The sequence below is a fragment of the Nicotiana tomentosiformis genome, chromosome 2 (genome assembly GCF_000390325.3).
Source record: "Nicotiana tomentosiformis chromosome 2, ASM39032v3, whole genome shotgun sequence".
Lineage (NCBI taxonomy): Eukaryota > Viridiplantae > Streptophyta > Magnoliopsida > Solanales > Solanaceae > Nicotiana > Nicotiana tomentosiformis.
The window spans coordinates 10419715-10446449 of record NC_090813.1 but is presented as its reverse complement, the minus strand read 5'-3'; positions in this window follow the sequence as shown (position 1 = coordinate 10446449).

Below are 26735 nucleotides of genomic sequence, written 5' to 3'. Positions count from 1 at the left end.
GTACATATCCGATCAACCTTTCTAATTTAAATTTTCAATTATGAGACTAAGTGTCTCATTTCACACGGAATTACTTCCGGACCCTAACCAACTATCCCAATAAGTCATAAATCAATTGTAAGGCATAAATTGAGTAGTAAATGGGGAACCATGGTTATAATACTCAAAACGACCGGCCGGGTCATTACATTCTCCCCCTCTTAAACAAACGTTCGTCCTCGAACGGGTTTAGAATAATACCTGGAGTCTCAAAGAAGTGTGGATATTTGCTACGCATCTCCTGCTCAATCTCCCAAGTAGCTTCTCCGGCTGGTTGGCCTTTCCACTGCACCCTCACTGATGCTATGCTCTTTGACCTTAACTTTCGAACCTGTCTGTCTAAAATAGCCATCGGCTCCACATCATAAGTCAAATTACTTCCCAACTGTACTGTACTGAAATCCAGAATATGAGACGGATCCCCGACATACTTTCGGAGCATGGATACATGGAACACTGGATGAACACCTGATAGACTAGGTGGCAAAGCAAGTTCATAAGCCACCTCTCCAATTTTCTTAAGTATCTCAAAAAGCCCAATATACCGAGGGCTCAACTTGCCCTTCTTTCCGAACCTCAACACACCCTTCATGGGTGAAATCTTGAGTAGAACCTTCTCCCCAACCATGTGAATAACATCATGAACCTTCCTATCGGCATAACTCTTCTGTCTAGACTGTGCCGTGCGAAGCCGTTCCTGAATTACTTTGACCTTTTCTAAAGCATCCTGAACCAAGTCAGTACCCAATAGTCTAACCTCACCCGGCTCAAACCATCCCATCGGAGACCGACATCGTCTCCCATATAAAGCTTCATATGGAGCCATCTGAATGCTTGGCTGGTAGCTATTATTGTAAGCAAACTTTGCAAGTGGCAAAAATTGATACATGGAACACTGGATGAACACCTGATAGACTAGGTGGCAAAGAGAGTTCATAAGCCACCTCTCCAATTTTCTTAAGTATCTCAAAAGGCCCAATATACTGAGGGCTCAACTTGCCCTTCTTTCCGAACCTCAACACACCCATCATGGGTGAAATCTTGAGTAGAACCTTCTCCCCAACCATGGGAATAACATCATGAACCTTCCTGTCGACATAACTCTTCTGTCTAGACTGTGCCGTGCGAAGCTGTTCCTGAATTACTTTGACCTTCTCTAAAGCATCTTGAACTAAGTCAGTACCCAATAGTCTAACCTCACCCGGCTCAAACCAACCCACCGTAAACCGACACCGTCTCCCATATAAAGCTTTATATGGAGCCATCTGAATGCTTGGCTGGTAGCTATTATTGTAAGCAAACTTTGCAAGTGGCAAAAATTGATCCCAAGAACCCCCAAAATCAATGACAGAAGCGCGTAGTATATCCTCCAATATCGGAATAGTGTGCTCGGACTGTCCATCTGTCTGAGGGTGAAATGTTGTACTCAACTGAACCTGTGTGCCTAATTCTCATTGCACTGCCCTCCAAAACTGTGAGGTAAACTGCGTACCCCGATCTGAAATAATAGACACCGGCACACCGTGTAGGCGAACAATCTCGCGAATATAAATCCCAACCAACCGCTCCGAAGAATAATTAGTACCAACTGGAATAAAATGTGCGGACTTCGTTAGCCGATCTACAACCACCCAAACAACATCAAACTTTCTCAAGGTCGGTGGGAGCCCAACTACGAAGTCCATGGTAATACGCTCCTACTACCACTCTGAAGTTTCAAGACCCTGTAGATATTCGCCCGGTCTCTGATGCTCTTACTTTACCTGTTGACAATTTAAACACCGAGATACAAACCTAACTATATCTTTCTTCATCCGCCTCCACTAATAGTGCTACCTGAAATCCTGATACATCTTCGCGGCGCCTGGATGAATAGAGTACCGCAAACTGTGAGCTTCCTAGAGAATCAGCTCAAGCAAACCATATACATTAGGCACACATAGCCTACCCTGCATCCGTAATACACCATTATCTCCAATAGTGACTTCCTTGGCATCACTGTGCTGAACCGTGTCCTTAAGGACAAGCAGATATGAGTCATCATACTGGCGCTCTCTGATGCAATCATATAAAGAAGACCGAGATACCACACAGGACAAAACTCGTTTCGGCTCAAAAACATCCAATCTAACAAACTGATTAGCCAAAGCCTGAACATCCAAGGCTAAAGGCCTCTCTGCTACCGGTAAGTATGCTAAGCTCCCAAACTCTCCACCTTACGACTCAAGGCATCGGCCACTACATTGACCTTTCCGGGATGATAAAGAATGGTAATGTCATAATCCTTAAGCAACTCTAACAACCTCCGCTGCCGCAAATTAAGATCCTTTTGTTTAAACAAATGTTGTAGACTCCGATGGTCGGTATATACCTCACACTGGACACCGTACAAGTAATGCCGCCAAATTTTTAAGGCATGAACAATAGCTGCTAACTCAAGATCGTAGACCGGATAATTCTTCTCATATACCTTTAACTGTCTGGATGCATAGGCAATCACCCTACCCTCATGCATCAGCACTGCGCCGAGACCAATACGTGATGCGTCACAATACACGGTATAAGATTCTAAACCTGTAGGCAACACCAATACTGGAGCTGTAGTTAAAGCTGTTTTGAGCTTCTAAAAGCTCTCTTCACATTTATCCGACCAGCTGAACGGAGCACCTTTCTGGGTCAATTTAGTCATAAGGGATGCAATAGACGAGAAACCCTCCACGAAACGACGATAATAACCGGCCAAGCCGAGAAACTCTGAATCTCAGTAACTGAGGATGCTGTGGGCCAATTCTGAACGGCCTCTATTTTCTTTGGATCCACCTTAATTCCTTCACTGGACACTATATGTCCCACGAATGCCACCAAACTAAGGCAGAACTCGCACTTAGAGAATTTTGCATAAAGTCTCTCCTTTCTTAGCCTCTGTAATACAATACCCAAGTGTTGTGCATGCTCCTCCTGGCTACGTGAGTACACCAGAATATCATCAATAAATACTACGACAAAAAAATCAAGATATGGCTGGAACATACTATTCATCAAATGCATAAATGCTGCTGGGACATTGGTTAGCCCAAAACACATCACAAGAAATTCATAGTGTCCATAACGAGTTCTGAATGTCGTCTTTAGAATATCCGAATCCCGAATTTTCAACTGGTGATACCCTGATCTTAAATCAATTTTGGAGAACACCCTCGCTCCCTGAAGCTGGTCTAATAAGTCACTAATATGCGGCAAATGGATATTTATTCTTGATTTTAACTTTGTTCAACTGCCTATAATCAATGCTCATTCACATAGTTCCATCTTTCATTTTGAAAAACAGAACTGGTACACCCCAAGGTGACATACTAGGCCTAATAAACCCCTTTTCAAGGAGTTCCTGAAGTTGCTCTTTCAATTCTTTTAACTTAGCTGGTGCCATACGATACAGAGGAATATAAATAGGCTGAGTACCCTACACCAAGTCAATACCGAAATCAATATCCCTGTTGGGTGGCATACCCGGCAGGTTTACATGAAATACATCTGGAAAGTTTTGCACGACCGGTACTGAATCAATAATAGGAGTATCAACATCAATATCTCTCAGAAATGCCAAATATGACAGACATCCCTTTACAACCATACGTTGGGCCTTCAAATAAGAAATTGCACTGCTAGGAACAAAATCTAGAAAACCCCTCCATTCAATCTTTGGCAACCCCAGCATCGTCAACGTCACGATTTTTGCGTGACAACCGAGAATAGCAAGACACCGAGACAACCAATCCATACCCAGGATTACATCGAAATCAACCATATCGAGTAATAAGAGATCAACTCTAGTCTCCAGTTCCCCAATAGTTACCACACACGACCGATACACACGATCCACAGTAATAATATCGCCCACCGGTATAGATATACAAACAGGTGAAACTAAGGACTCATAGGGCATATCCAGATAATGAGCAAAATATGATGATACATATGAAGTGGAACCAGGGTCAAATAATACAGAAGCCTCCCTGTGGCACACTGAAACAATACTTGTGATCACTGCTTCTGAGGCAACAGCACCTGGCCTGGCAGGAAAAGCATAGAATCGAGCTTGCCCACCACCTGATCGGCCTCCCCCTCTTGGGTAACCCCTAGCTGCCTGACCCCCACCCCGAGCTGGCTGGGCGGGTGGTGTAATTGTTGGTGCTGGTGTCGTTGGTCGAGAACTCTGCTGTGGAGCCCCACTCAATAGCCTAGGACAATCTCTCTTGAAATGACCTAATTCTCTACACTCGAAACAACCCCTCCTATGACGGAACTACTGCTCCTGATAACCTGAAGAATTACCTGTAGAAGCCTGAGCAGACGAGGCATGATGAGAACTCTACGCTGGTAGTGCACAAAATGAAGACTGGCATAAATGAGCATTGTAAGAACCATAGCTAGCTGATGTACCACGATGAACTAGACGGCCCGTCTGAGCGTGTCTATCAGAACGGCCCCTACCGCGGTTAAACTGACCCCCTGAAAGAACACCGCTGATATCACCGGAACCACGAGGCCTCTTAGCCTCCCTCTCAACCTGCTTCTAGCTACGAACCATCTCAATTTGATGAGCATGTCAGCAACCTCGTCGAAAGTAGCACCAGACACTCTCTCTCTCTAGTCATGAGTAATCGCAGCTGAAAAGTGAGGCCATCTATGAACCTCCTGATCCTTTCCTTGTCTGTAAGAATCAACCAGATAGCATGATGGGCCAATTCTGAAAATCTCATCTCATATTGTGTCACGGACATATCACCCTAACGAAGCTGCTCAAATTGCCTGCGTAGCTCCTCTCTGTGGGACTGAGGCACGAACTTCTCCAGGAATAGACCAGAGAACTGCTGCCAGGTTAGGGGTGCTGCACCGATCGGCCTACACCTCTCGTAAGACTCCCACCATCTGAAGGCAGCCCCAGCAAACTAAAAAGTAGTGAATGACACCCCACTGGTCTCTAGAATACCCGTTGTCCGAAGCATCCATTGACACTTATCCAGAAAACCCTGAGCATCCTCTGACTCAGCACCGCTAAAAGATGGAGGTCAAAGCCTCTCAAATCTCTCAAGTCTCCTCTACTTATCATCTGCCATAACAGGAACTACCGGGGCCTGAGCAGCTGCAGCCGGCTGGGCTGGTAGTGCCCCCGGTATCTGAAGTCCCTGTACTACCTGGTCTGGAGTACGGGCAACAGGGGTATAAGTACCTCCCCCAGCCTGAGAAGTGGTAGGTGCGGCCTGAGCCGAAACAACCCGAGCAAGACCAGTGCAGGCGGCCAATATCTGGGCCTATGTCTCCTGAAGGCCTGGAATCTCAATGGGCACAGCTGGTGCCTGAGTTGATCCTGTCGGCTCGACTATATCTGGAATCTGCTCCTGAGCTGGAGCAACTGGTGGTACTACAGATGCTGGTCCAACTGTGGTACGAGCTACACCTCGACCTCTACCTCGACCCCGGCCTCTACCATGGCCCCGGCCTCTCGCGCCCCTAAGTGGTGGCACTGGTGGCTGACCATCTGTTCTGGTAGTACGTGTCCTCACCATCTTTGAGAGAATATATTAATAGAAATTTAGTTTCTGGAATCAACAAATTCGCACGACAAAATATAAGAAAGTGAAATATTTCCTAAGGGTTCTGCAGCCTCTCGAAGATAAGTACAGATGTCTCTGTACCAAACCGCAAGACTCTACTAAACCTGCCCATGACTCGTGAGACCTATGTAAACTAGACTCTGATACCAACTTGTTACAACCCAAAATCCCAACCTGTCATGATGGCGCCTATCTCGATACTAGGCAAGCCGATAATTTTGATAAACCACAATTTCTCTTAAGTCTGAAAACACAATAATTTAATACAATACAAAATTCCACAAATACTGACACGAACACTCCCCAAAACCTGGTGTCACTGAGTACATAAGCATCTAATATAAATACGAGTCTTGGAAAATACGGTCTATAATAGTCTTAGACCAAGTACAGTAAACAAGGAGATAGAGAAGGAGAGACAAGGTCTGCGGAACACGGCAGCTACCTCAAAATCTCCTGAAAATCAACTATGCGAAATGATCAACACCCGCTATGTCCGGGAATACCTGGATCTTCACACGAAGTGCAGGGTGTAGTATGAGTACAACCAACTCAGCAAGTAACAATAATAACTAAGGAACTGACAGATAGCAATCCGGATATACAGTTCAAGTACGTGTAATCCCGATATAAAATCTTTAAGAATATTTCACAACAATGACATATAGCAACTAAGTGCAACAACAAATAAAAAGCAAGTACAGCCTCACAGGAAACAATCGCTCAACTCATCATAACAGCTCAACCACTCGGCTCTCAGCCCTCAGCACTCACACTCAATGGGTACCCGCGCTCACTGGGGTGTGTACAGACTCCGGAGGGGATCCTACATCCCAAATGCCATAATCTATATGGACAACTCACATGCTATAATATTCTGCACGGACAACTCATGTGCCATAATATCCATACCTTAACGATAGGCCCTCGGCCTTACTTAATCCTCAACCTCTCTAGTTTCTCGGGCTCTTAGAAATCACAAAGATCAACCCAAACAAAGATAACATAATGTATCAACAAATATCCAGAAAGACTGAGGTATAATACACAAGAAAAACCATGACTGCGTACTAAACAATAATTAGCAAATAATTCAACAAGTACGTGACCTCTGCAGGTACCAACAGTACTATAACGTAGCCTTAATATGATTTCTAACATGATATACAGTCAAATTTCTTCAACACATAGAGAGCATATAGCTAACAATAAATTATTCAACTATATGGTTTCCATGGGACGGACCAAGTCACAATCCCCTCGGTGCACGCCCACACGCCCGTCACCTAGCATGTGCGTCATCTCCTAAATAGTCATATGACACAAAAATCCGGGGTTTCATGCCCTAAAGACCAGATTTAAAACTGTTACTTATCTCAAATCGCGTAATTCTTTATTCCGATATGCCCTTGCCACGAGAATTGGTCTCCAAAAGCCTCGAATCTAGTCACAAATAATTTGTTTTAGTCAATATAATTTATTAAAATTAATTCAATAAGAATATACTAATTTTGTATAAAAATCCAAAATTTAGCTCAAAAATCGCCCGTGGGGCCCACGTCTCGGAACTCGACAAAAGTTACAAAATCCGGAAGGCCATTCAACCACGAGTCTACCCATACCAATTTTACCAAAATCTGACCTCAACTCGACCCTCAAATCTACAAATCTTATTTCTAAATTTCTAAGTTCCAATCTCCGATTTAGACCTCAAAATCATGTAATCTAGTCGGATTATTTGATGATAATTCAATATTATGGAGTAGAAATGATCACAAGGGACTTACCTCAAGTTTTTCTTGAAAATCTATCAAAAATCGCCTCTCCTCAAGCTCCAATGTTTCAAAAATGGCGAATGGGACGAAGTCCCTGTTTTTATAATTCTGCCTAGACTGCTTCGGTTCTGCCTTGATCTTGGCCTTCGATCAAGGTCCTCGATCCTAGGCCTCGATCCTGGGCCTCGATCCTGGGCCTTGATCCTAGGCCTCGATCCTGGCTTCGATCCAGATCCTCGATCATGGCCCTCGACCCTTGACTTCGATCATCTCTTTGACCCAGGTGTTCGACCCTGCCTTCGATCGTGGCCCTCGACCCTGGGATCTATCATGGCTTCGATCGTGGCCCTCGACCCTGGGCTCGATCTAGGCTCGCATCTGGTCTCGATTTCTGGGCTCGATTCTGGTAGATTCTAGGCTCGATTCTGCGAGATGGAATTTGCAGTAGAAGGAAATTGCAGCAGCTATTTTATTCCAATTTTTGATCCGTTAACCATCCGAAACTCACCCGAGGCCCTCGGGACCTCAACTAAATATACCAACAAGTCCTAAAACATTATACAAACTTAGTCGAGTCTTCAAATCACATCCAACAACACTAAATGATTCATAGATTCAAGCCTAAAGAACTTTGAAACTTTCCATTTCTACAAACAATGCCGAAACCTATCAAATCATGTCCGATTGACCTCAAAGTTTGCACACAATTCATAAATGAAATAATAGACCTATTAAAATTTTTATAATCGTATTTTGACCTCGATATCAAAAAGTCAACCCCGAGTTAAACTTCCCAAAAATTCAACTTTCGACATTCCAAGCTTAATTCTACTACGAGCCTCCAAATAATTTTTCAGACATGCTCCTAAGTCCAAAATCACCATATGGAGCTATTGAAATTATAAAGATTTGAATCCGAAGTCATTTACACATAGGTCCATATCTGGTCAACCTTTCTAATTTAAATTTTCAATTATGAGACTAAGTGTCTCATTTCACCCCGAATTCCTTCTGGACCCGAACCAACCATCCCGATAAGTCATAAATCAATTGTAAGGCATAAATTGAGCAGTAAATGGGGGAACAGGGTTGTAATAAGTGTGGATATTTACTCCGCATCTCCTACTCAATCTCCCAAGTAGCTTCTCCGGTTGGTTGGCCTTTCCACTGCACCCTCACTGATGCTATGCTCTTTGACCTTAACTTTCGAACCTGTCTGTCTAAAATAGCCATCGGCTCCACATCATAAGTCAAATTACTTCCCAACTGTACTGTACTGAAATCCAGAATATGAGACGGATCCCCGACATACTTTCGGAGCATGGATACATGGAACACTGGATGAACACCTGATAGACTAGGTGGCAAAGCAAGTTCATAAGCCACCTCTCCAATTTTCTTAAGTATCTCAAAAGGCCCAATATACCGAGGGCTCAACTTGCCCTTCTTTCCGAACCTCAACACACCCTTCATGGGTGAAATCTTGAGTAGAACCTTCTCCCTAACCATGTGAATAACATCATGAACCTTCCTATCGGCATAACTCTTCTGTCTAGACTGTGCCGTGCGAAGCCGTTCCTGAATTACTTTGACCTTTTCTAAAGCATCCTGAACCAAGTCAGTACCCAATAGTCTAACCTCACCCGGCTCAAACCATCCCATCGGAGACCGACATCGTCTCCCATATAAAGCTTCATACGGAGCCATCTGAATGCTTGATTGGTAGCTATTATTGTAAGCAAACTTCGCGAGTGGAAAAAATTGATCCCAAGAACCCTTAAAATCAATGACAGAAGCGCGTAGTATATCCTCCAATATCTGAATAGTGCGCTCGGACAGTCCATCCGTATGAGGGTGAAATGTTGTACTCAACTAAACCTGTGTGCCTAATACTTGCTGCACTGCCCTCCAAACCTGTGAGGTAAATTGCGTACCCCAATCTAAAATAATGGACACCGGCACACCGTGTAGGCGAACAATCTCGCGAATATAAATCCCAGCCAACCGCTCCGAAGAATAATTAGTACCAACTGGAATAAAATATGCGGACTTGGTTAGCTGATCTACAATCACCCAAACAACATCAAACTTTCTCAAGGTCGGTGGGAGCCCAACTACGAAGTCCATGGTAATACGCTCCTACATCCACTCTAGAATTTCAAGTCTCTGTAGCAATCCGCTCGGTCTCTAATGCTCTTACTTTACCTGTTGACAATTTAAACACCGAGATACAAACCCAACTATATCTTTCTTCATCCACGTCCAACAATAGTACTGCCTCAAATCCTGATACATCTTCGCAGCGCCTGGATGAATAGAGTACCACGAACTATGAGCTTCCTGGAGAATCAGCTCACGCAAACCATCTACATTAGGCACACATAGCCTGTCCTACATCTGTAATACACAGTCATCTCCAATAGTGACTTCCTTGGCATCACTGTGCTGAACCGTGTCCTTAAGGACAAGCAGATGTGGGTCATCATATTGACGCTCTCTGATGCGATCATATAAAGAAGACCGAGATACCACACATGCCAAAACTTGATTCAGCTCGGAAATATCCAATATAACAAACTGATTAGCCAAGGCATGAACATCCAAGGCTAAAGGCCTCTCTGCTACCGGTAAGTATGCTAAGCCGCCCAAACTCTCCGCCTTATGACTCAAGGCGTCGGCCACCACATTGGCCTTTCCGGGATGATAGAGAATAGTAATGTCATAATCCTTAAGAAACTCTAACCACCTCCGCTACTGCAAATTAAGATCCTTTTGTTTAAACAAATGTTGTAGACTCCGATGGTTGGTATATACCTCACACTGGACACCGTATAAGTAATGCCGCCAAATTTTAAGGCATGAACAATAGTTGCTAACTCAAGATCATAGACTGGATCATTCTTCTCTTGTAACTTTAACTGTCTGGATGCATAGGCAATTACCCTACCCTCTGGCACCAGCACTGCACCAAGACCAAAACATGACGCGTCACAATACACAGTATAAGATTCTAAACCTGTAGGCAATACCAATACTGGAGCTGTAGTCAAAGCTGTTTTGAGCATCTGAAAGCTCTCTTCACATTCATTCGACTACCTGAACGGAGCACCTTTCTGGGTTAATTTAGTCATAAGCGATGCAATAGATGAGAAACCCTCCACGAAATGACGATAATAACCGGCCAAGCCGAGAAAACTCTGAATCTTAGTAAGTGAGGATGGTCTGGGCCAATTCTGAACTGCCTCTGTTTTCTTTGGATCCACCTTAATTCCTTCACTGGACAATATATGTCCCAAGAATGCCACCGAACTAAGGCAGAACTCGCACTTAGAGAATTTTGCATAAAGTCTCTCCTCTCTCAGCCTCTGTAATACAATACCCAAGTGTTGTGGATGCTCCTCCTGGCTATGTGAGTACACCGAAATATCATCAATAAATACTACGACAAATAAATCAAGATATGGCTGGAACACACTATTCATCAAATGCATAAATGCTACTGGGGCATTGGTTAGCCCAAAAGACATCACAAGAAATTCATAGTGTCCATTACGAGTTCTGAATGTCGTCTTTAGAATATTCGAATCCCGAATTTTCAACTGGTGATACCTTGATCTTAAATCAATTTTGGAGAACACCCTCGCTCCCTGAAGCTGGTCTAATAAGTCAATAATACGTGGCAATGGATATTTATTCTTGATTTTAACTTCAATTGTCTATAATCAATGCACATTCGCATAGTACCATCTTTCATTTTGAAAAACAGAACTGGTGCACCCCAAGGTGACATACTAGGTCTAATAAACCCTTTTTAAGGTGTTCCTGAAGTTGCTCTTTCAATTTTTTTTAACTCAGCTGGTGCCATACGATACAGAGGAATATAAATAGGCTGAGTGCCCTGCACCAAGTCAATACCGAAATCAATATCCATGTAGGGTGGCATACCCGGCAGGTCTGCAGGAAATACATCCCTTTCCAACCATACGTTGGGCCTTCAAATAAAAAATTACCCTTCTAGGAACAAAATCTAGAGAACCTCTCTATTCAACCTATGGCAACACCGGCATCGTCAATGTCACAATTTTTGCGTGACAATCCCGAATAGCATGACATGGAGACAACCAATCCATACCCAGGATTACATTGAAATCAACCATATTGAGTAATAAGAGATTAACTCTAGTCTCTACTTCCTCAATAGTTACCACACACGGCCGATACACACGATCCACAATAATAATATCGCCCGTTGGTATAGATACACAAACAGGTGAAACTAAGGATTCACAAGGCATATCCAGATAATGAGAAAAATATGATGATGATACATATGACTAAGTGGAACCAGGGTCAAATAATATAGAAGCCTCCCTGTGGCACACTGAAACAATACTTGTGATCATTGCGTCTGAGGCAACAATACCTGGCCTGGTAGGAAAAGCATAGAATCGAGCCTGCTTGCCACCTGATCGGCCTCCCCCTCTTGGGCGACCCCTAGCTGCCTGACCCCCACCTCGAGCTGGCTGGGCGGGTGGTGTAACTACTGGTGCTGGTGCCGTTGGTCGATAACTCTACTGTGGAGCCCCACTCAACAGCCTAGGACAATCTCTCTTGAAATATCCCAATTTTCTACACTCAAAACAACCCATCCTCTGACGGAACTACTGCTCCTGATAACCCGAAGAATTACCTGTAGAAGCCTAAGCAGACGAGGTATGATGAGAACTTTGCACTAGTAGTGCACTAAATGAAGACTGGCCTGAGTGAGCACTGTAAGAATCGTGGCTAGCTGATGCACCACGATGAACTGGATGACCCACCTGAGCGTGTCTGTAAGAACGGCCCCTACCGCGGTAAAACTGACCCCCTGAAAGAACACCGCTGAAATCATCGGAACCACGAGGCCTCTTAGCCTCCCTCTCAACCCGCTCCTGGCTATGAACCATCTCAATATGAGGAGCATGTCAGCAACCTCATCGAAAATAGCACCATACACTCTCTCTCTAGTTATGAGTAATCGCAGTTGAAAAGTGAGGCCATCTATGAACCTCATGATCCTTTCCTTGTCTGTCGGAATCATCCAGATAGCATGACAGGCCAATTCTGAAAATCTCATATCATATTGTGTCACGGACATATCACCCTGACGAAGCTACTCAAACTGCCTACGTAGCTCCTCTCTGTGGGACTGAGGCACGAACTTCTCCAGGAATAGACCGGAGAACTGTTGCCAGGTAAGGGGTGCTGCACCGACCGACCTACACCTCTCGTAACCATCTAAAGGCAGCCCCAGAAAATTGAAAAGTAGTGAATGAGACCCCACTGGTCTCTAGAATACCCGTTGTCCGAAGCATCAGTTGACACTTATCCATAAAACCCTGGGCATCCTTTGACTCAGCACCGCTAAACGATGGAGGTCGAAACCTCTCAAATCTCTCAAGTCTCCTCTGCTCATCATCTGCCATAACAGGAACTACCGGGACCTGAGCAGCTACAGCCGATTGGGCTGGTAGTGCCCCCGGTATCTAAAGTCCCCATACAGGGGTATGAGTACCTCCCCCGGCCTGAGAAGTTGCAGGTGTGGCCTGAGCCGAAACCACCTGAGCAAGACCAGTGCAGGCGGCCAATATCTGGGCCAAAGCCATTTAAAGGCCTGAAATCTCAATGGGCACAGCTGGTGCCTGAGTTGATCCTGTCAGCTCGACTATATCTGGAATCTGCTCCTGAGCAGGAGCAACTGGTGGTACTACAGGTGCTGGTCCAACTGTGGTACGAGCTACACCTTGACCTCTACCTCGACCCAGGCCTCTACCACGGCCCCGACCTCTCGCGACCCTAACTGGTGGCACTGGTGGTTGACCTTCCGATCTGGTAGTACGTGTCCTCACCATCTGTGAGAGAATATATTAACAGAAATTTAGTTTTCGGAATCAACAAATTCACACGACAGAATACTAAAAAGTGAAATTTTTCCTACGGGTTCTACAGTCTCTCGAAGATAAGTACAGACGTCTCCGTACCGATCCGCAAGACTCTACTAAACCTGCTCATGACTCGTGAGACCTATGTAACCTAGGCTCTAATACCAACTTGTCACAACTCAAAATCCCAACCTGTCGTGATGGCGCCTATCCTATTACTAGGCAAGATGATAATCTCAATAAACCAATATTTCTCTCAAGTCTGAAAACACAATAATTTAATACAATAAAAAATTCTACAAATACTGACATGAACACTCCTCAAAACCTAGTGTCACTGAGTACATGAGCATCTAATATGAATACAAGTCTGGGAAAATATGGCCTATAATAGTTTGAGACCAAATACAGTAAACAAGGAGATAGAGAAGGAAAGACAAGGTCTGCGAAATACGACAGCTACCTCAAACTCTCCTGAAAATCAACTGCGCGAAATGATCAACACCCGCTATGTCCGGAAACTCCTGGATCTGCACACGAAGCGCAGGGTGTAGTATGAGTACAACCAACTCAGAAAGTAACAATAATAACTAAGGAACTGGAGATAATGACGAGCTACACAGTTATAGTTCACTTTCAGTAATATCAGGAAAGGATAGACATGCTTTCGAATCCAACAATTTAAGTCAATCCAGTTTTATACAGTTCAAGTACGTATAATCCGGATATAAAATCTTTAAGAGTATTTCACAACAATGATAGATAGCAACTAAGTGCAACAACAAATGAAAAGCAAGTACAGCCTCGCAGGCAACAGTCACTCAACTCATCACAACAACTCAATCACTCGGCTCTCAGCCCTTAGTACTCACACTCAATGGGTACCCACGCTCACTGGGGGTGTGTACAGACTCCGGAGGGGCTCCTACAGCCCAAGCACCATAATCTGCATGGACAACTCACGTGCTCCACGGACAACTCATGTGCTATAATATCCTGCACGGACAACTCACGTGCCATAATATCCTTACCTCACCGACAGGCCCTCGGCCTTACTCAGTCCTCAACCTCTCTAGTCTCTCAGGCTCTCAAAAATCACAAAGATCAACCCAAACAAAGATAACATAATGTGTCAACAAATATCCAGAAATACTGAGGAATAATACGCAAAACAAATCATGACTGAGTACAAAACAACAATTAGCAAATAATTCAAAAGGTACGCGACCTCTGCGGGTCCCAACAATACTATAACGTAGCCTAAACATGATTTCTAACATGATATACAGTCAAATTTTTTCAACACATAGAGAGCATATAGCTAACAATAAATTATTCAACTATACAGATTCCATGGGACGGACCAAGTCACAATCCCTTCGGTGCACGCCCACACGTCCGTCACCTAGCATGTGCGTCACCTCCAAAATAGTCATATGACACAAAAATACGGGGTTTCATACCCTTAGGGCCAGATTTGAAACTGTTACTTACCTCAAACCGCGTAATTCTTTATTCCGATATGCCCTTGCCACGAGAATTGGTCTCCGAAAGCCTCCAATCTTGTCACAAATAATTTCTAGTCACAAATTAGTCAATATAATTTATTAAAATTAATTCCATAAGAATATACTAATTTTTCATAAAAATCTGAAATTTAGCTCAAAAATCGCTCGTGGGGCCCACGTCTCGAAATTTGATAAAATTTACAAAATCCGAAAGCCCATTCAACCATGAGTCTACCCATACCAATTTTACTAAAATCCGACCTCAACTCGACCCTCAAATCTATAAATCTTATTGCCAAATTTCTAAGTTCCAATCTCCGATTTAGACCTCAAAATCATGTAATCTAGTCGGATATTCGATGATAATTCAATATTATGGAGTAACAATGATCACAAGTGACTTACCTCAAGTTTTCCTTAAAAATCTATCAAAAATCGCCTCTCCTTAAGCTCCAATTTATCAAAAATGGCGAATTGGACGAAGTCCCTATTTTTATAATTCTGCCCAGACAACCTCGGTTCTGCCTCGATCTTGGCCTTCGATCGAGGTCCTCGATCCTGGGCCTCGATCGTGACTTCGATCCTGATCCTCGATCATGGCCCTCGACCCTGGCCTTCGATCATGTCTTCGACCCTGCCTTCGATCGTGGCCCTCGACCCTGGGCTTGATCATGGCTTCGATCGTGGCCCTCGACCCTAGGCCCGATCTAGGCTCGATTCTGGCATATTCTGGGCTTCATTCTGGGAGATGGAATTTGCAGCAGAAGGAAATTGCAGCAGCTATTTTAGTCCATTTTTTTATCCGTTAACCATCCGAAACTCACCCGAGGCCCTCGAGACCTCAACCAAATATACCGGCAAGTTCTAAAACATCATACAAACTTAGTCGAGTATTCAAATCACATCCAACAACACTAAAAACACGAATCACACATATATTCAAGCCTAATGAACTTTGAAACTTTCCATCTCTACAAACAATGTTGAAACCTATCAAATCATGTCTAATTGACCTCAAATTTTGCACACAAGTCATAAATGACATAACAGACCTATTAAATTTTCAGAATCGGATTTTGACCCCGATATCAAAAAGTCAATACCCCGGTCAAACTTCCCAAAAATTCAACTTTCGGTATTTCAAGCCTAATTCTACTACGAACCTCCAAATAATTTTTCGGAGACGCTCCTAAGTCCAAAATCACCATATGAAGCTACTAGAATTATCAGAATTTGAATCCGAGGTCGTTTGCACATAGGTCCATATTTGGTCAACTTTTCTAACTTTAATTTTCAATTATGAGACTAAATGTCTTATTTCACCCCGAATTCCTTCAAGACCCGAACCAACTATCCCTATAAGTCATAAATCAATTTTAAGGCATAAATTGAGCAGTAAATTGGGGAACAAGGTTATAACACTCAAAATGACCGGTCGGGTCGTTACACCAACTCATACGCCCACCACCACTGATAAGCTGCTCCCCTGACCTGGAACGTAGAAAAAGCAACCCCTCTCGTCTCCACAATACCCATAGTATGGAGAATGCGGTGACACTCCTCCAGAAAACCATGTGCACTCTCTGAAGACAAACCACTGAATGTAGGAGAGTCATATTTCTTGAACCTGACCACGGGCTGAACTGATGATGATGTTGCCCTGACCACAGCCTGAACTGAAACCACAGGCTATGTCGCCATGACACCTGAAACCTGACCAACATGAACTAGTTGCTCTGGGCTGTAGGCGGCGGGAGTCTGGGTTCCTCCCCCGGTCTGTGAGGTAGTTGGTGCAACCGGAATCAACCCCGCCTTAGCCAATGTACCAAACATGCTCAGGAACTGTGCTAAGGTTTCCTGAAGTCCGGGGGTAACAGCAGGCGCCTCCGGTACTTTCCCCCCAACTGGAACTACAAGCGGTTCCTCAACTGCTGCTCTCGTAGGTGCTCTAGCAACGGCACGTGCTCCTCGTCGGCCTCTACCTCTGCCCCTAGCGACATCTGCTCCGGGAGTAACAATATTAGCAACTGCAGCTCGTGTCCTCACCATATGTGAGAGAATGGAATGATAAAAGTTCAAACTTCGATATCAATGAACTCGCATGATAGGAATGAAGGAAGTGAAACTGTCCTAATACAATAGTTTTGTAGCCTCTCGAAGATAAGTACAGACGTCTCCGTACCGATCCGCAAGACTCTACTAAACTCGCTTATGACACGTAGCACCTATGAACCTATAGCTCTGATACCAACTTATCACGACCCTATTTCCCCTCTGTTTGGGTATCGTGATGGCACATAGTCTTAGGGACTAGGTAAGCCTAACATTAATTGAAAAAACAACATTATTTAAATAACATCTAACAATTTGAAATAGAAATCTCTTAAAATTTACAATTCCCAAAACCGGTAGTACAAGTCATAATCCCTACAGAGTATTTTCTAGAAAACTTCTAAATACAATTGTCGAGAAATAAGAATAAACAGTGCAAAACGAAAACTTGAATGTGACTCCGAAGCCTGCGAACGCAGCAGCAGGTTTATCTTGAGTCTCCGCAGCAACGACCTGCACAGCTACTAACGAACAAATACCTGGATCTGCACAAAAATGTGCAGAAGTGTAGAATAATCACACCACAGCGATGCCCGATAAGTATCAAGACTAACCTCGATGGAGTAGTGACGAGGAACAGTCAAGACACCCACTGGTCTAATAAACTGAACAAGTATAAGTATATGACCAACAAAAATATGATATCTACATAAAGACTATGTAATATGGCTCACAATACAGTAATGACAATAAGAAAGGAAACATCAAGTATCAGCGGAATACCATAAAAATGACACAGAAAAGTGAATGGAACACAACCCAAATCCGGAATCACAATACAACAAGGAAAAGTAATAACTCAACAACTACAACCGCGTTTACATCAGGTTTTAGTCAACAAACTCCACGAGGTACCAAACCTCTGACAAATCACAACTCATTGGTCTCAATACCTGAACCCTAACACTTGGCATCCTGTGCCCTCATAACACCTCATGACCGCACTGACGACTCACGTGCCAATAGAGCCATTCTCACATCGAAGGCAAGTAAACAAGGATGAGCATCTATGCTCAACAATATCAAGAAAAACCTCTTATCCGGTAAGAGTGCTTAATTACGTGTATGCTTGTGCAAGTGCCCTAACATAGTCCATAACAGCAAATAAGCTAAAGGAAAAAAAAAGAACGGATAGCACGTAGAATATTTTCTCACAACTTTCACAAGATAAAGCTCACACAGGTAAGTGTACCACTACACAAATACCAACAACAAGAATTCCCCCAGGCTATCATAAATCATCACAAATGAATCCCTGACACAGCTCACCTTGTCTCGCCACTTATGCAATAATAAAGTAAGTGCCAGCCTTGTCTCGCCACACGTGCATAACAATGTTTTCACCTTGTCTTGCCACATGCGCAACCCACATATACATACATATCCTACTTTATTACACCGCATGTGCAAATATCAATAGTAATAATAGTACGGCAGAAACCTCGTGCAATCCCATAACAATAACCGTACGACAGAAACATCGTGCATCACAATAACCACAACCGCACGGCATATACCGCGTGCATTACCACAATAAGTACCACAACAACAATGATAATAATACAAGGGTACGGCAAATACGTCAACTCAAAAATTCCAGAACTCAAGGTAACGGAGGAACTAATTCACAAGGAGTAGCCACAATAGAGAATGATAGTCATAATAAGAACAGCTCAACAAGAAAGGAAATATTATGTAACAACGATCCACAATGTATAGTTCGACAACGGGGGAGCTAACACAAGACGGATAATTTCAAATAAGGACAAGTCAACTAAAATATAGGATATCTAACTTCTTTTAAGGTTGGGAAACTAAGAGAGATACAACAACTCCAATTAAGGATAAGCAGTATAAGGATAATCATTTGCCTCAATTAAGGATGAACAATTGCAGAAGAGATAATTATAATTTCAGATAAGGATAAGCAGTTAGGGAAAAGAGAACATGGCAATAGAAGAGATACAATTTTAGTTAAGGCACATATGAATCAAATGAACAACAAAAGTGGATCATGAAGCAATTAATTCCAATTAAAGCAGGTAGAAGTGAAACTGGAAATTAAGAAACGTAATCGTAATGAGAAAAACTGCATATTCAATGAATACAAGGACCTAAGAATCCCTAAAAGGCCAATTTCCACAAATAAGTCCGGGCACGTACTCGTCACCTCGCGTACACGGACTACAGTTAGCATAGAAGACTCAAATCCTAAAGGGTAATTCCCCCACACGAAGTTAGGCAAGATACTTACCTTGAATCAAGCTCAATCAATCAGTAACAAATGCCTTGACCACGAATATCCGATTTCGAATGGCCCAAATCTAGCCAAAAACAATTACATATCATAAATACAACTATAATAGACTAATCTAATTAATGAAACCAAGACTTTAACAAAATTTCTGAAATCCGTCCTAAAAAGTCGACCCGAGCCCACGTCTCGAAATCGAGTAAAAGTTACCAAATATGAACACACATTCACTCACGAGTCCACTCGCACAAAAATTAACCAAATCCCATGTCTAAATCCAAATAAAAACTCAGAAATTCGGTTGAAGAACTTTCCCCCCATTTTCCCAACTTTTCAACCCAAATCCGAAATTAAATGGAGAAAACAACTATAGATTAATGGAATACAGCCAAAAATGAGTTATGAACCATTACCCCAAAGCTTCCTCTGAAAATCCCTTTAATAATCGCCAAATTCCGAGCTCTCAATTCCAAAAATGAAGAATGAAATCAAACCCTCGAATTTCTCCTTTCTGCCTAGGCATGACCGTACCTACAACATAAATAGCGGCATCTGCGCAACCGCTTTTGCAGTTAAAACTCCGCACATGCGGCATGAGACGGATCCCCGACATTCTTCCGGAGCATAGATACATGAAACGATAGATGAACTCCCGATAGACTAGGTGGCAAAGAAAGTTCATAATCCACCTCTCCAATCATCTTAAGTATTTCAAAAGGCCCAAAATCAATGACACAAGCGCGTAAGCAACACGCCCTTCATGGGTAAAATCTTGAGCAGAACCTTCTCCCCAACCATGTAAGCAACATCATGGATCTTCCTGTCGGCATAACTCTTCTGTCTAGACTGCGCCGTGCGAAGCTGCTCCTGAATCAATTTAACCTTATCCAAAGCATCCTGAACCAAGTCAGTACCCAATAGCCTAGCCTCACCCGGCTCAAACCAACCCACCAGAGATCGACATTGTCTTCCATATAAAGCCTCATACGGAGCCATCTGAATGCTCGATTGGTAGCTGTTAAAGTAAAAAAACTCCACGAGTAACAGAAACTGATCCCAAGACCCCAAAATCAATGACACAAGCGCGTAGAATATCCTCTAATATCTGAATAGTGCTCTCGGACTGTCCGTCCGTCCGTCTGAGGGTGAAATGTTATACTCAACTGAACCTGTGTACATAATTCTAGCTGCACTGCTCTCCAAAACTGTGATGTGAATTGTGTACCCCGATCTGAAATGATGGACACTGGCACACCATGTAGGCGAACAATCTAGCGTATATAAATCTCAGCCATCCGCTCCGAAGAATATGTAGTACCAACTGGAATAAAATGTGCGGACTTGGTCAACCGATCTACAATCACCCAAACAACATCAAACTTCCTCAAAGTCTATGGGAGCCCAACTACGAAGTCCATGGTAATACGTTCCCACTTCCACTCCGGAATTTCAAGTTTGTGAAGTAATCCGCCCGGTTTCTGATGCTCGTACTTCACCTATTGACAATTTAAACTTCGAGCTACAAACCCAACTATATCTTTCTTCATTCGCCTCCACCAATAGTGCTGCCTCAAATCGTGATACATCTTTGCGACACCTGGATGAATGGAGTACCGTGAACTGTGAGCCTCAAGGAGAATCAGTTCACGCAAACCATTTACATCAGGCACACATAGCCTGTCTTGCATCCGTAATACACTATCATCCCAGTAGTGACTTCTTTGGCATCACCGTGCTGAACTATGTCCTTAAGAACAAGCAGATGAGGGTCATCATACTGACGTTCTATGATACGATCATAAAGAGAAGACTAAGAAACCACACAAGCCAAAACTCGGATCGGCTCGAAAATATCCAATCTGACAAACTGGTTGACAAAGGCCTGAACAACCAAGGCTAAAGGCCTCTCTGCTACCAGTAAGTATGATAAGCTGCCCAAACTCTCCGCCTTATGACTCAAGGCATCGGCCACCACATTGGCCTTTCCGGGATGATAGAGAATGGTGATATCATAATCCTTAAGAAATTCCAACCACCTCCGCTACCATAAATTAATATCCTTCTGTTTAAACTGATGATGTAGACTCTGGTGATCGGTATAAACCTCACAATGGACACCGTATAAATAATGCCGCCAAATCTTCAAGGCATGAATAATAGCTGCTAACTCAAGGTTTGGACCGGATAATTCTTCTCATGTACCTTTAACTATCTAGATGCATAGGCAATCACCCTACCGTCTTGCATCAGCACTGCACCGAGACCAATACGTGAAGCGTCACAATACACAATATAAGTCCCTGAACCTGTAGGGAACACCAATACTAGGGTTGTAGTCAAAGTTATCTGGAGCTTCTAAAATCTCTCTTCACACTCATCCGACCACCTGAATGGAGTACCTTTCTGGGTCAATTTAGTCATAGGCACTGCAATAGATGAGAAATCAATTTTGGAGAATACCCTCGCTCCCTAAATCTGGTCAAATAAATCATCAATACGCGTCAAAGGGTACTTATTCTTGATTGTAACTTTGTTCAGTTGCCTGTAATCGATGCACATCCGCATAGTACCATCTTTCATTTTCACAAACAGAACTGGTGCACCCCAAGGTGACACACTAGGTCTAATAAACCTATTATCAAGAAGTTCCTGAAGTTGCTCTTTCAATTCTTTCAATTCAACTAGTGCCATACGATACGGAGGAATAGAAATAGGCTGAGAGCCCGACATCAAGTCAATATCAAAATCAATATCCTTGTTGGGTGGCATACACGTCAGATCTATAGGGAATACATCCGAAAAGTCTCGTACTACCGGTACGGAATCAATAGTAAGAGTATTTGCATCGACATCTCTCACAAAGGCCAACTATGACAAATACCCCTTCCCAACCATATGTTGGGCTTTCAAATAAGAAATTACCATGATGGGAACATAATCTAGAGAACCTCTCCATTCGACCTTCGGCAACCCCGACATCGCCAATGTCACGGTGTCTGTGTGACAGTCCATAATAGCATGACATGGAGACAACCAATCCATACCCGAGATTACATTGAAATCAATCATACTGAGCAATAAAAGATCAACTCTACTCTCCAGTCCCCCAAAAGTTACCACACACAACCGATACACACGGTCCACAATAACAGTATCGCCTACCGGCGTAGATACACGAACATGTAAAACTAAGGACTCACGGGGCATATCTAGATAATGAGCAAAATATGATGATACATATGAATAAGTAGAACCAGGGTCAAATAATATAGAAGCTTTCCTGTGGCACATTGAGACAATACTTGTGATCACTACATCTGAAGCAACGACATCTGGCCTAGCAGGAAAAGCATAGAATCGGGCCTGACCGCCACCTGATCGGCCTCCCCCTCTTGGAAAACCCCTAGCTGATTGAGCCCCACCCCGAGCTGGCTGGGCGGGTGGCGAAGTAACTAGTGCTGAAGTTGTAGTTTGATTCCTCTGTTGCATTGGACCTCCCGCGCGATGAGGATACTGCCTCCATATATGCCCCAACTCCCCACACTCAAAGCAACTCCCCGGTACTGGTGGTGGTGAGGACTGTATCGGGCCCCAAGAACCAGAATAACTGCTAGAAACACCTGGTGCAAATGAACCTTAAACTGAAGGAGCACTGAGAGATGAATGACCCTGATGAGAACTGTATGAAACATGTCTGGATGATAAACCACAGTGAACTGGACGACCCGTCTGAGCGTGTCTGTAAGGACAACCCCTGTCGTGGTAAAACTGACCCCCTGAAGAAACACTGCTGAAACCACTCGATCCTGGAGACCTTTTGGCCTCTATCTCACCTCGCTCCTGGCTACAAACCATATCTATCTATCGAGAAATGTCAACTACCTCATCAAAAGTAGCACCAGACACCCTCTCCCGAGTCATAAGTAGTCGCAGCTGATATGTGGGGCCATCAATGAACCTCATAATCCTCTCCCTATCAGTGGGAACCAACAAAACTGTGTGATGAGCCAACTCAGAAAACCTCATCTCTTATTGGGTCACAGACATGCCATCCTACCGAAGCTGCTCAAACTATCTGCGCAGCTTCTCAACGAGACTGTGACACGAACTTCTCCAAAAAGAGAACAAAGAACTCCTGCCATGTAAGTGGTACTGCACCGACCGGCTTACGCCTCTCATAAGCCTCCCACCATCTGAAGGCAGCCCAAGAAAATTGAAAAGTAGTAAACGAGACCCCACTGGTCTTAAGAATACCCGCTGTCCGAAGCATCCGCTGGCACTTATCCAGAAAATCCTGAGCATATTCTGACTCAGCACCGCTAAATGATAAAGTTTGAAGCCTCCCAAATCTCTCAAGTCTCCTCTGCTCATCATCTACCATAACGGGGACTATCAGGTCCTGAGCAGCTGCAGTCGGCTAGGCTGGTTGTGCCCCTGATATCTAAAGTCCCTGCACTACCTGCTCTGGAGTACGGGCAATAGGGGTATGAGTACCTCCCCCAGCCTGAGAAGTGGCAGGTAAACCACATGAGCAATGCCAGTGCAAACTGTCAATATTTGGGCCAAAGCCTCTTGAAGGCTTGGAATCACAATAGGTGCAGTTGGTGCCTGAGCTGGTCCTGCCGGCTCAACTATATCTGAAATCTGCTCTTCAGCTGGAGCAACTAGTGGTGCTACAGGTGCTGCTCCAACTGTTGTACGAGCTACACCTCGACCTCTACCTCGGCCCTGGCCTCCACCACGACACCATTTATGAGAGAATAGAATAACAGAAATTTAGTTTCTAGAATCAACAAATTCATACGACATAATAGAAAAAATAAGAAATTTTCCTAAGGGTTCAACAGCCTTTCGAAGATAAGTACAGACGTCTCTATACCGATCCGCAAGACTCTACTAAACCTGCTCATGACTGGTGAGACCTATGTAACCTAGGCTCTGATACCAACTTATCACGACCCAAGATCCTAACCTGTCGTGATGGCGCCTATCTGAATACTAGGAAAGCCGACAACCTCAATAAACCATAATTTCATTTAAGTTTGAAAATATAATATTTAAAGTTAATACAAAAATCTCATTAATACCGACATAAATCACTCCCAAATCCGGGTGTCACTGAGTACATAAGCATCTAAATGATAACAAAGTCAGCCTGCTAAAAACACTATCAAAAAATATAGAACACTACAAAAACTGAAAGGAAAGAGATTAAGGTCTGCAAATGTCAAACAGCTACCGCAAAAATCTCTAACAGATAAAACCCGAGAACTAGCAACCGCCGTGTCCGGAAGTACCTGGATCTGCACATGAGGTACAGAGTGTAGTATGAGTACAACCAACTCAGCAAGTAACAATATTAAATAAAGAACTGAAAGTAGTGATGAGCTTCACAACTAAGTCCAATTACAGCAATTTCCAACATAAGAAGGTAGGCATGCTTTCAAGTTCAACATTTAAGGATAACATAGTAATTTCATGTCAAGTTCAACTGAAACATATATAATATCTCTCATAAATTTCCAAAACAGTGATATATGACAACTGAAGTACAACAATAATGAAATCAATGCGTCCTCTCAGAGCAACAGTCACTCAGTCCTCCCATTCACTCCAACCTCACAATCACTCTTTCCTCATAGTCACGCATTCCTCTCAATCACTCAGCACTCGGCACTCGCACTCAGTAGGTACATGCGCTCACTGGGGGTGTGTACAGACTCCGGAGGGGCTCCTTCAGCCTAAGCGCTATAACAAGCCAATCATGGCATAAATCAATAAAATATGTTGCGGCATGCAACTCGATCCCATTAATATCCTCACAATTAGGCCTTCGGCCTCACTCAGTCATCAACCTCTCCAGTCTCTCGAGCTCTCAGAAATCATGACAAGCAGCCTAACAGCAATGATATGATGCATAAATAATGAACAAAAGAGACTGTGATGTAATATGCAAGTAAAAACCATCATTGAGTACAAAATAGAAATTTAGCAGATAATTCAACATGTATACGACCTTTGTGGGCCCCAACAGCGTCAACACATGGTAAACATGATTTATAGTTTGATTTCTCTAATACGTTGAAAACTGTACGGGTAACAACAAATTATTCACTATAAAGATCCATGGAATTGACCAAGTCACAATTCCTACGGTGCACGCCCACACGCTCGTCACCTAGCATGTGCGTCATCTCAAAACAAATCACATAACACATAATCCGTAGTTTCATACCCTTAGGACCAAATTTAGAGATGACACAAACCGAATAATTCTTTATTCTGTAATGCCTTTGACTTGTGAATCGGCCTCCAAATGCCTCGAATCTAGTCACAAATTATTCGATTCAGTCAATACAAATTATAGGAATTAATTCCATATGAAAATACTAATTTTCCTACAAAATCCAAAATTTCACCGAAAATTTGCCCGTGTGGCCCACATCTCGGAACCCGACAAAAGTTACAACATATGAACGCCTATTCAACCACGAGTCCAACCATATCAATTTTACCAAAATCTGACATCAACTCGATGCTAAAATCTTCAAATTAAACCAAGAGGGATTTCTAAATTTTCCAACTTAATTTACCAATTAATTGTTAAAAACAACCCTGGATTTGGGTAATTTGACCAATATTGAGTAAAGAACACTTTTCCCGTTGTTTTCCTTGAAAATCTCCCGATAATCGCCTCTTCCCGAGCTCCAATTTGTCAAAAATGGAAAATGGGATGAAGTCCCATTTTCAGAACTTAATTTTTCTGTCCAGGCAAACCATTTTCGCGAACGCGACATGTCCCTTGTGTTCGCGAAACACGTTTTTGTGTTGTCCCCATTTCCTCTTCGCGAACGTGAAAGCAGCCTCGCGAGCGTGAAGCCTCTCACGCGATCGCGTAGACCAATGCGTTTGGTCCCACCCATGCTCCCTCTCTTCTTCGCGAACACGACCACCCTCTCGCGTTCGCGATGCACAACCTGCCCAACCCTCGCGAACGCGTCCTCTCCTTCGAGAACGCGAAGAGAAAATCTTGCCTGCCCCTCAGTTCCTCTTCGCTAATGTGAGATTCCTCTCACGAACACGATGAAAGAAACGAGATAGTGCATCAGAAAAATTCCAGTAGCATTCCAAGTCCAAAAATCTATCTGTTAACCTTCTGAAACTCACCCGAGGTCCTCGGGACCTCAACCAAATACACCAACAAGTCATAAAACAACACACGAACTTAGTTGAAACCTCAAATCATATCAAACAACGCTAAAATCATGAATCATACCCCAATTCAAGCCTAATGAAACTATGAATTTTCAACTTCTACATTCGATGCTGAAACCTATCAAATCAAGTCTGATTGAACTCAAATTTTGCACACATGTCATAAATGACATAACTGACCTATTTCAATTTCTAGAATCGGATTCTGACCCCGATATCAAAAGGTCAATTCCCCTTTCAAACTTTCAAACTTAAATTTTTATTTTCTCCATTTCAAGCCTAATTTAGCTACGGGC